Genomic DNA, 10,705 nt, shown 5'->3' with positions numbered 1-10,705 from the left:
AAAGAATAAAAAAAAACATTTCTGTCCTTATCTTGGGGTTCATTTAGCTTAACATCATCTTATTTAGTAATATGCATATAGCTTTTGATCTTTTCTGCTTATCCCAGTTTTCTGCTTATATTATTTATTCCAAGTAAGGGATACCTTACATATATATACATTCCAATCTATATTTATATTTATGTATATAAATATACATATATACAAACATATATACATATATATGTATGTGTAGATAGATAGATAGATAGATAGAAAGATAGATAGATAGATAGATAGGAAAATACATACACACACACACACACACACACACACAAAATTTTCTTGATTCATTCATTTTCTGAGGGGCATCGGGTTTGGTTCCCTATCTTAGCTATGGTAAATAATGCTGCAATAAACATAGATGTGCTGGTAGTTATAGTATGGTCTTGTTTGATCATTTGGATGAATGCCCAAAAGTGGGATTGCTGGGTCATAGGGGAGCTCTATGTGGAATCTTTTGAGGAACCGCCATACTTCTTTCCAAGTGCTTGAACAAGTTTTCACTCCCACCAAGAATGGAGTAGGGTTCCCTTCTGTCCACATACCCTCTAGCATCTGTTGTTGTAAAAATGTGGAAATCTTCATGAATTTGCATGTCATCCTTGCGTAGGCGTCATGCTAATTCTCTCTGTATTTTTCCAATTTTAGTGTATGTGTTGCCAAACTGAGCACGGAACATTTTTTATACATAAAGTGGAATTGATTTTCCTAAACTAGAAAATTCAACAAAAATAAGTTCAAAAGACTTGTCGTGAAATTTTAGAACCATATATTTCTTATGTAAGCACACATTTAAGAATAAAGTCAAGTTAGATATGTCAAAAACAAAATAATTCCAGATATTTGTTGTTCAAGAGATGTGTAAGAGTAGAAATTCAATTATTCTATACATGGCACCTGTCATAATGAGCACTGTAGCAAGTCCTAAGGTTTGTTAAAAATTTTATTGTTTTAAATATGTTTAATTTTGGGAATTTGCTTATGTATGCCAAAATTAAGACTGTTCGGCAGGTCATAAATCTTTTCCATAAAGTATTTAAGATTTATGGTAGCAGACATATACTACTAAGTATGTACATTTCAGAGTTTATAGAAACTTTACTATGAGAAGTTACAAAGTCTGTGTAAAGAAACAGAGAGAAGAGTTAAGATTTTAACTACACAGTTTCTGTTAAAACTTGAGGGCTTCTTTTATATGTTAGTGAGAAACAAATGATGATATAAGCCATATACAAATGATGAGATGAGCCATAAAGAAAGAGTAACCTTAGTGGGTAACTTTAAAGGCTACCCGTAGCCTACAAAACTCTTGTGAAATCATAATCTTAGCCAGTTTTAAATGTACAGGAATATGAGTAAATAGTAAAATCTAATATGTAGAACACTTCAAAAACTGGAAACACTGGTGTTTGGTTTTTATTTTATTAAACATTAATAATTAATTATTGGTTTTCTTTATTTGTAGCATTATTTTCCTTTTTGTAATGGAATACAACTTTTCATAACTCATCATCAGGAGGTACTTTGAGAATGTTACTGGGATGTCCACACCATTTTTTATTGATGCATGTGAATATACAAAGAGAAAAATTAAGAACAAAATATTGATTTAAAATTTTCTCAAGTAGAAATCTGAATCAGAAGTGTTGATAAATGTATACACTTAAAATCTTAGTCCTAGGCTGAAGCAGTGTCTTTACAGAATTGAGGCTACAAATGTGAGAGCTGTGTTTTGTTTAGTTTTTTGGTTTGGTTTTTGTTTTTGTGGGGTTTGAACTCTGGAGCCTGAGTGCTGTCCCTCAGCTTTTCAGCTCAAAGATGGTGCTACCACTTGAGCCACAGCACCACTTTTGTCTTTTTCTTCTTCTATGGTGCTGAGGAATCAAACCCAGGACCTCATGCATGCAAGGCAAACACTCTACCACTGAGCCACCTTCCCAGCTTCTGAAAGACTATGTTTTAAGAAATCATCTAAACAACATTTGCTTTCTGGTTTGGGTTATATAATGAAATATATGAATATCTTTTTACATTTTTGTCATTTTCATACTTCTTTTTATTGTGAAAATACTGCACAGAGGAGTAACAATTACATGGGTAAGATAATGAGCACATTACCTTTGTTTCCCCTTCCCATCCCTTCATATCCTCCCCACCGTCCCCCCAACCAAAGTTGTAAAGTTCTTTTTTCGACATAAAGACTTGTACATCTCATTGTTGAAATGGGTCCTCCTGTATCTCTGTTTTAACGATTTGTTTTTTCCCTTCTCCACATACATCAACTTCATATATAGTGAAAACAGGGGTTATACCATGGGGGAGGGACATACAAAGCAATAAAAACATAATTTTATAAATATGTTAGAATCAATCACATGAAAGATCTCTCTCTCTCTTTTTTTTGTCAGTCGTGGGACTTGAGCTCTAGGCCTGGCAGCTGTCCCTGAGCAATTCAGCTCAAGGCTCATGCTCTACCACTTGAGCCATAGCTCCACTTGTAGTTTTCTGGTTTTTTTTTTTTTTTGTTGTTGTTGTAATTAAGTGATTACAAAATTTGCCAATTTTCACAGTATTTTGGGATGATGATGCTCATTTAAAGTCACAAACTCATTGTAGCTTTCCTGGAGCAAATTGTCTATCACGGTCTGTAACATATAATGGTGTACACATATACACCATACATGTGATCAGCAGCATGGGGTTATTTAATAGTGGTTCGACCAGAGGAGTGGAAGTTCTTTGTTTCTTCTTTTCTTAAGTCCTTCTGCATGGGTGATCTGCAGGCAGCCTCCTTTTTCTCTGGGACTCCAGCAGCCCCTGCTGCGCTGCTTGCCACCAGTAAGCACTGGAGGTGGAGTCTTCGTGCTTCTCTGTTCTGAAATTCTTTTTCTCTCTTTCTTTTTTGTTATTTTCCACCTCCAGTATTTCTCTGGGTGTTCATCTTTTTGTTTTTGTCGGTCTCTTGGGGAGGTTAAGCTTAGGAACTCTAACTCTCTTTTTGGTTGGGGAGAGCTGTGGCATTTCCCTACTGCCCTGTTGCCATCTTGGTCCCCCCTCCCATTTTCATACTTCTAAATTTATACTAACTTCAGCCACTTTATCCTTTGCAAAGTCATGAAATAGCTCTGAGAATTTGCTTCTGTGAAGATTGTTTTTGGATTTATTTCTTCTGCTCTCTATGCATTCCCTATTCTCCAGTTAGAATAATTTCAAATAGTAAAAATGGAAAAAGAGAAAAAAATCATGGTGAAAAAACAGAAGTAGAAAATTCACTGGATTTTTCTGACTACTTCAACCAACGTGAACTATTGGGGAATACATGTACACCTCATTCCCACTGGTACTCAAGTCTCTAGTTAGGCAATTCTGATGAAGACAAGGAACTAGATGAAAAAGTGAGGAATGGTATCATTTGCTAGAAAAAAATAGAGAAGTGTCCAAGCAAATTTCTTCATTGGGCTGTTGAAAATAATCGGCTTACTACAGTGCAGAGACTACTTTCCAAAAAGGCCACTCATGTGAATACTAGGGATGATGATGAGTATAGCTCTCTTCATCCAGAAGCCTACATTAGATACTTATATGTGGAATAATACCAGAGTGGCTTCTTTCTTACTGCATCATGATGCAGATACCAATGCCCAAACTAAAGAAGTCTTGACAACCTTGCATCTTGCTGCTGGGAATAGAAATAAAGGTACGCTGGATCTGCTTCTATTGAAATATTATATCAAACCAGGTCAAGAACAACTTGGAAGAAGCTGCATTTGATATTGCCAAAAGGTTAAGTATGTATGACCTCTTTGAAGTTTTGGAAGGCTGCAAAAATTTTTCTCCTAAGTCATAATGGTTTGGTTAAGTTTCTTAAATTTCAAAAATGCCTATCCATCTTTGTGTCCATACAAAATATTTTCACAATACAAAGCCACATTAATATCTTACTTTAAATATTCATGGATTCCATGCTATTCTTCCAAGTGAATTGCCTAACTTCGATGTCAAAATGTATTCAAGATTTGTTTGTATACATGTATAATGATTTCTGCAGAGTTTGTGATTTTTATAATCAGAAATAATTTTAACTTATCTGTTGAAATGAGTAATACAGAAACTAAAGATATTTCTGTTGCTTGTCTGAAAAAGGATATTTTAAAGTAATCTGTATTCTGTTTGTATAATATCCATAATCTATTTCATTCTCTCCTAGATATAATACTTTTAATTCTACATTGTTTCATAATATATAGGTTCATTAATAAATGTGTCATTTCAGATAGCATTCGATATAGAAATAGTTTAAGATTCTTTTTTTTTCCCCTAGGTCCTTATAGTATTTTATTTCTTTGGGATAAATTGAAAATGTTATCTAATTTCAAAAGTTTTGTAAAGGTTATGCTATGTAAAGGCCTTTCTAAGGTGATGATTTAATACACTGATGTCAAACTATCAATTTAATGAATTACATGTATCGTTACAACTGTATTTTTGTAATCAATTTTTAATAACTGTTTTTCATTTCTTGCATCTGAAGAATGAAAAATATGGAATACTACACAAATTTTCATATCATCCTTGTGCAAGTGCCGTGTTAAACTTTGTATTGCAATTAGGGTAGATGTGCTGTTGAAGCATGTAGTATCCTCTAAATTTTAGTAGTTAATGAAGCAATCTTTATACAGGCATATATCCTTGGTTGACTATTTGTAACCAGGAAAACTTATTGTTCCTAAAAATGCTATTGATATTACTTCTCTAAAATTCTGTGTATATTGGAAAAAAACTTATATTGTTTGTTCGATTGCTCACATTTGCAATTTTTTTGTCAATGAGTATTTTAAATCTTTTTCATTTTAGATTTCATCATACTTTGAAGAATTTAAAGCTAGGTCCAAAGGTGATGGCTTTTCAAGTACTTATTTATCAGCTGAGTTAGCTTTGTGGAGCTAAGGATTCAAAGTAAGCCTTGCTTAAGAGCTACTTCTAAACTTCTGCAGCTTAAAAATTCCTATATGAGATCTTATTGGCACAAATGTCTACCTGACCCTTTACCTGTCTTCCATTTAGGAACAGACGAACCAGAATATCTTACCCTGACAGCATAGATTTTCTTACTGGAACAAAACTAATCTTAATTACAAGGGATCATAGAGACAGGAACAGTTTAGATAGAAATGTTTAGACTAGAAGGTATTTTATCAAAATATAATTGGTTATTATACCTAATATTTCAAAAGTATCTAAAGCCAAGAAGGTGAAAAAATTGTTCATATGCATGATTAACTAATGTCCTGGCCAGTCTACCATCCAACCAGGCAGGAATTTACACTACTGCATTTCTATCACCAAATATTTTCAGAGTTACAAGAGAAGTCTATAGGTCTCTCCTCGATATTAGGCCTTAAATTGTTAATGTTTTAATCAAAGTGTTTCCTCTTGCCACTGGGCTGTAAATCTTCAAATGGTAAAGCTTTAGGTCCAACTCTACCAAACACTGAGGTAGAGATAATGAAATAATACATTAAATACTTTAAATAATTTGATACTCTAACCACAACAGAATATTGCAAAACGTGTGCCTTTTACTTATATATAGTTATACATTTTATATTTATATGTGCTGATATTTTAGTTCACACAGTGAAACTTACTAGAATTAATTGATAATTTGACAAATAAATAGGTATTTATTCCAATAAATGGAATTGGAATATAAATAATTAGGTTTAGAATACATATTAGAATATAAAAATATCAATGCAATATCTTTGGTATAAACTTGTGATACATTCTAATGTTCTTGGTCTTCTGAATTCACATTGCAAAAAAAAATAGTTTTCCTCTAATCTATAAGGGATTTTACGCTGCTACTCTGTTTATTGTTTTAAATCACTGGTCCCAAACTGATTTTCTCCATATTTTTGAAGCATTCCTAATGATTATACACAAATTTTGCTGATATGATGTCTACAAGGTATTATTCTTCTGCAGGACCCAAGGGTCCTAGGATCCCAGGTCCCAGTTATCCGCATCATCAGATAACAAGTGCAAGATTTCTCACCTAGGCCCATGCAACATGCCAACAGAAAGTAATTGAAAATCCATCTCAATTTCTCATTTCCTATAGTATTTCAGGACCGCAGCAGTAAGCAATTGTGAAATGCAAGACAACTTAAAATGAAAGATGAGATCACAATATCTGAGAGAAAGTACAGTAATTACAACTTTAAATTTACAGATGCCCAGCCCATATGAGTGAACAAGATCACAAATGTCACAAAATTATTTTTAATACCCCTCTCCTAATGATTACTGAAAGATTTCAGTCCAGTATAAGTAGGCCTAAAAATTGTTCTGGGAACGATAGATCCATAATTGGTCTACCAAGGCTAGGAAAACTTTACTTACAGGTCAATTATAATTCAGAAAAACATTAATTGAGAAGATCCTTAATGCTTCAAACTACTGGTACTACAGTAAATCTTGGTTCTGTAGTTTAAAAATGCTATCATTCTCAAGGCAATGATAACCTACCTTTAATCTCCTGAAAATTCTTTTTCAAAACTTTTTAAAATCACATTCACCAAAATAACATTTGACAAGTAAATGATACTTAGTGACATTACAAGTTTTACAAGTGTAGGGAGCAAGTTACAATAGAGTTGAATTATTTACCCAGCACTAAAGCCAAACACGTTCAACCATTCATTAAAGTGTAGAAATAGTACCCCCCAATATTTGTTTTGTTCAGTAGGTGCCTTCCAGAAATGTGTTAAATAGATCAGCCTCCCATAATTCAAACCCAAACACTAGCTAATAAAGTAAATTTCATCACTTAATAAGGTACATTTTAAAAAGTCACAAATAGTTGCCTTATCATATGTTGTTTTATGTTTTCCCTATCTGTCTAACATAGTATGAAATAAGACTTTAAATCTTGAATATGGGTACTCATCAGAGATGTGACAAATATAAAATCTGTCTTCTATTTCACTCAAATTCCTCTATAATAGTAAATTTTAGTTTTCTTCCTTTTCCAAAACTTATAGGTAGTAGAAAATATTATCCCATGTCAAATAAAATAATCACAAACTTTGTACAAATCCATTCATAAAAACTGGTTGCTAGGAATATATTCTGAGCCATTTTTAAACTTTCTTGTTGACTAAAGATTAATCTTCCAAATGAATGAGAATATTATCACATCTCCAGTCTTGCAAATTGTTATTGCAGATGAATGAAATATGGAAATATAAGCTGACATACGTTCAAGTATATGCAGGATTGAAACTCCATGGAATGTATATAAACCTTTCAAAGTATTAACAGATAGTTTAACAGAATGACTACCAGGAAGTTGAAACCAGAAAGGAATAATAGTAAAAACATAGAATGAATGAAAAATGGAACAAGGGGCAAGTACACCTAGAATACTCAATGTACACATGTGACAAAAGAAGTGGTAAATCTGAAATAAATCTTGGAGAAGGGGTTGGTTGAGAATGATAGAAGGAGTCACCCTGACCCAGGAGCATTGGAAAATTAGATAGACATATTTATTGTAATACACTTGCACAACATTTTGAAATTCAGTTAAAAACATAACAAAAAACAAAAACACACAAAAATCACAAGCAAACAGCAACCTCTAGATAGAATAAATATGACCTCTCAAAATTTTAAATATTTAATGAAGGGTAGTCTTGGGAAAAGCAAACAAAACTGTTCAAAGAGGGAAGTTTGGGGTAGCAGAGAATTTTGAACAGATTTAAATAGATTGTCTAAGGTTATAAATCACCTGCATCTGCTGCAAATATTTTCTTCTCTGAGTTCTCTTTCTCTGCACTGGATACTCCAGTCCTAAGCCACACTTGATAGCTTGTGAAGATAGATTGGAAGAAACAAGATCAAGAACCCATTACAATACTGGAGACAGAACACTCCTCTATATTTTCTCTCATCTCTCTTCACTACTCTTTCATCATTCTTTTAAGTCAAGTGATTTTGAATTATATCTTTCCTTTTTGTTCTGGCAAAGTAATTAGTCAAACTAATTCACTAAATTTTATTTACCATTTTTTTCTATCATGCTGTTATCTTGTCCAAGAGAGTGCATTAAACTTTACCCTTTCATTTGGTTGCCACGAAAACCCAACATCTATATTAATGAGGACAAACTCTAATGTAAAACTTTGTCTCTGAAAAAACAGTCCAAGGAGCTGTGATCAGAAATATTTAGCTATACTTTTTCTTTTACCGTGAAAGTCTTCTTGTGTTTAAAGTGCCCACAAAAATAAGGACTCCACCACTTTTTGATTCAATAACTTCTAACCTCAAAGATATATTTTGCTAACAAGATGCTTCAAGGAAACCGAAGAATACTCCACTTTTATCTTCTCTCTTAAGACTCTCCTTAGACTTGGAAAAAAATTATGTGAAGTGAAGTAAGCCAAGCCCAAAGAAACATAGGTCCCATGGTTTCCCTTATTTGCAATAGTTAGTATATGTATGAGTCAAGCAGAAAAGGTCAGATAAGGTGATAGGAAAATGAACCCTAAGATATGTATTTAAATTTTTTTATTTCATGCATTTGTTTCCAATGCATTTATAAGATTATTTCTTTGTTGTTTTGTATGTCCCTCCCCGACAGTATAACCCCTGCTTTCACTGTATTTGATGTCGGTATAATTTGTGGAGGAGAAGGGAAAAACAAGTCGTTTAAATAAGGATACAAGTTGGGCCATTGCAACAATGAGAAGTACAAGTTGACATGTCGAAAATGAATTTTACAACTTTGGTGGGGGGATGGGGGGGTGGGGGAGGCTTGGGTGAGGGGGGAGTCTGGGAAGGGATGGGAAGGGCAAACAAAGGAGGAGGCTACAATGCTTGATAACAAATGTACTCATTATCTTGCCCATGTAATTGTAACCCCTCTGTACAGTTTTTTCACAATAAAAAAAGATTCCCCTTAGATACCATATGAGGAACAGTGAAGATATTTTTTGTAAAATTATTTCAATAGACGGAAGTGGCACTGTAGCTCAAGTGGTAGAGCACTCGCCTTGAGCTGAAGAGCTGAGGGACAGCGCCCAGGCCCAGAGTTCAAGCCCCATGACCGACAAGAAAAAAAAAATTATTTCAATAGATTATTTTTCTCTTGGTCTTGCATTTGCTCAACAAGATGTATGGAGAAGAATAGAGTTAAATCATCCATACCTTGTGACAGTGTCTCTTACAACGGACAATAATTCTTTGTCCTACTTCTATGTTCTCCTCTTAGCTCTTGCCTGATTTCCAATTAATCACAGCTTCTTGGCTTCAAGTCTAGTGAAGCTGAAGGACTATAAGGCATCCCCCACTGCTACATCATCTTGGTTTTTCTTTTTAAACTTTTTTATTTGGATGTGGAATTTATTTTCATGTCTTCACTCAATCTGTTCTGCATTGTAGTGAGCCAAATAGGCTCTGTAAAATCACTTTAGGTAGCAAAAATATTAACACAATCTATTTCAAAAAGTTTTGGAATCCCTCTACTGCTGAAATTAATACGCTTAGCCAGAGCTTCTAAGAATGTGTTTTCTTATTTGCTCAATTATTTTCTGATCCCAAAACTTTTTGGCTTATGTAATAAGAGAAGTCTTCACTATGTCATGTTAATAAGGATATTATATTTTGTGAGCTACTTAGAAATGAGAAATCCTTGGTTTAAGATATCCAATCAGATTTTTTTTCTTTGTTTCAGTGCTTCACATGCAAAGACATTGTGGAAAGTATTTTAATCAGAAAAGTGTATACCCAATACCTGCTTTCATTGTGGAGGGCACTTTCTCCCTAAATATTTTGGCCCAAATTATTTTTTTTTCAGAGAATTACTGTTTGGTAATTAAAGGTCAATTCATAAATTTTGATGCCTTTTTAAAAGGAAATTTGAATTTAAATTCCAGTACAACATTGTTTCACAGTGAGAATATGTTTTCTGGGTAAGAACAATTCTCACGGGAACCTACAGGATTTATAGCAAGGTTTGTGAGGTTTGTTTGTTTACTGTGAAAATGAGCCATCTTCACCCACATTGCTCCCTCTCAGCTTAGTCTCCATGGATTTCTTTGCATGAAAGCCTATTTTCCCAGGCAATTTTAAATTTCCTTAATAAGCTAAGTTGTTAAAAAGTTTAAACAGTTAAAATTTACCTATCACAATTTTTAAACTGTTTTGAAATTACTTTATCAGAATTGCGAATTCACCAATCCTAATTCCACCTTTACCATCAAAAACACTTAACATATTGTTGTCATGATAAAGTGTCGGTGAAAATATTATTTTCCAGTGGTTTTGTTATGCATATATATGATCATATAAGCTGATGCTGAGCAAAATGAACTCCAAGATATGGAAACAGATATTATTTGCAGTTGCTGTTTTTAATATACTATGTGATTTCTATTTTCTTTGGGGTTTTCCCTTATGGTTTATCCCCTGCTGTATTTGATTTTGATACCCTGTGTATTCTGTATACCTTTACCTTAATTAGGGAAGGGAAGATGAACAACAAAATGGCGAGACAAGACAATATGTTGAAAATGTACATTACAACTTTTGAGGGGTTTGGATGTGAAGGAAAACTGTGAGAAAAATGAGAGAGGGGTAATTATTTTGAAAAGTTATG

The 10,705-nt window shown here is 33.5% G+C and overlaps 1 non-coding gene and 1 pseudogene across 1 annotated transcript; both read right to left on the bottom strand.

Moving 5' to 3' along the window:
• Nucleotides 1–607: 607 nt before the first annotated feature.
• LOC122114063 lies at nt 608–714 on the bottom strand. The gene has a single exon (XR_006148518.1). It is a non-coding gene; the product is annotated as a U6 spliceosomal RNA (small nuclear RNA).
• Nucleotides 715–4,577: 3,863 nt separating this feature from the next.
• Nucleotides 4,578–4,674, bottom strand: LOC122114092 (annotated as a pseudogene).
• Between the last annotated feature and the right edge of the window lie 6,031 nt (nt 4,675–10,705).

The sequence above is a fragment of the Dipodomys spectabilis genome, unplaced genomic scaffold (genome assembly GCF_019054845.1).
Source record: "Dipodomys spectabilis isolate Male_0828 unplaced genomic scaffold, ASM1905484v1 ptg000105l, whole genome shotgun sequence".
Taxonomy (NCBI): domain Eukaryota; kingdom Metazoa; phylum Chordata; class Mammalia; order Rodentia; family Heteromyidae; genus Dipodomys; species Dipodomys spectabilis.
This window is presented reverse-complemented; position numbering and strand designations above follow the sequence as displayed.